The 1,685-nt window shown below is 49.4% G+C and overlaps 1 pseudogene; it reads right to left on the bottom strand.

Annotated features, from left to right (window-relative positions):
• Positions 1-313: 313 nt before the first annotated feature.
• On the bottom strand, positions 314-1,135 carry LOC131808424 (immunoglobulin kappa variable 2D-29-like; annotated as a pseudogene).
• Positions 1,136-1,685: the final 550 nt, after the last annotated feature.

The following is a 1,685-nucleotide window of genomic DNA, read 5'->3' on the forward strand; positions in this document are numbered from 1 at the left end:
TAGGTGTTCACTTTTCTGTCCCAGATCAATGTCACCTGTCTGGTTACTGGAGTGGTTACATTTATTTGAGACACACGGGCATAGCACAGAGTATTAGAGGAGCCCACGGGAGCTCCTCCTTTCACTATAACCAGCTCCTCATGGGAGAGGACCCCCTTAGTTCCCTGCAGCTTCTACCATGCCAGGCGGGAGGCTATTGGGGCCTCAACATGAGGAGCATGACGCCCAGCTGCGAGCTGCTCCCCCAGGGCCTCCAGCTCCTTCCTGTCACACAGACTCAGAGAACGTCCTGTGAGTTCCCCAGAGAAGCTGCTCACTGGGGCAGCCAGGACCCCAGGCAGGAGGTTTGTGTTCGGGCCTGTACCACTGTGAGAGGAGACTGTATACTTTGTCCGCAGTAATAAATTCCCACATCATCAGCTTCCACCCGGCTGATGGTCAAAGTGAAATCTGTCCCTGACCCACTGCCACTGAACCTGTCTGAGACCCCAGAGAAACGTTTGGAAAGCAAGTAGATCAGGCCCTGTGGAGACTGGCCTGGCTTCTGCCGGAACCAAGTCAAATAGGTTTTTCCATCACTGTGCAGGAGGTTCTGATTGGCCTTGCAGGAGATGGAGGCCGGCTCTCCAGGGCTGATGGGCAGGGACAGTGGGGTCTGTGTCATCACAATTTCCCCGCTGGATCCTAAAATGAAGAGAGACAAGTGCCAAGTTACATACAAACATTTTTAATGATTTCCATTGTTTCTATCTCTTATAGTTTAGCTAAAACACTACTTTGTTTTATTCCCATTACTTGGGGCTCCGAGTGTGCACCAAAAATGCACAATCACAATAATCAATCTGAGATTGGAGAGAGGCCTCTCATCATTGCTAACAGCATCCACCACTTCTCTGTCACAGTCCCCACCAGAACACATGTCCTTGTTCCTTCTCGAATCTTCCTCATTCTCCCAGATCTACACATGCCCGAAGGACTAGTCACACGCCTGCTACAGGCACAGGGAATACACTTGGAAGCATCTGTGCCCTCACAGCTCACCCTCCACCTCCACTAATTCTCTTCCTCACCCCATTCTGTCCTTACCAGGAAATCAAACCATTAGCAGTGCAAAGAGTTGAGCAGGGATCCTCATTTTGAGAAGTTGAACTGAGAAGTCTTGGTAAGTCCAAGCAAGATTCAAGTTGGTCTTTTATGTCACACTTGCAAGGGAAGGTCCTCCCTAGGGGACACTATGCAAATCCCCTACTGGGTGCAGCAGTGGGGAAGGGGCAGGGAGGAGGTAGGAGGGGCTTAGCTTTCAGCAAAGTGACATAAAAGGTCTTCTGTGTTGGGAAGAAAATCACAAAACTCATCTCTATGCTAAGTGCAGCAGTGGGAAGAGGAATCCCAATGTCCGGTCCTTTAAGCTTGCCTTAGCTGTAAAGAAACAAGTGAGGATCCTCTCCCACAGGGTTCTGAGAGGGCAGGATCTGGCAACACCTTGATTTCAGACTTCAAGCCTCCAGACCTGGGAGAGAGTACAATTCTGTTGTTTGAGGCCACCAGGTTTGCAGTACTTTGTTAGGACAGCCCTAGGTAATGATGTGCCCACTATCCAACATGAAAATGTAGATTACAGGAAGTAGATTAATAGTGAGAATCCTGTTAGGTTGGATTTTACGACAGCCCCAGTTTTCAGAAAC

Source organism: Mustela lutreola, chromosome 9 (genome assembly GCF_030435805.1).
Source record: "Mustela lutreola isolate mMusLut2 chromosome 9, mMusLut2.pri, whole genome shotgun sequence".
Taxonomy (NCBI): Eukaryota; Metazoa; Chordata; class Mammalia; order Carnivora; family Mustelidae; genus Mustela; species Mustela lutreola.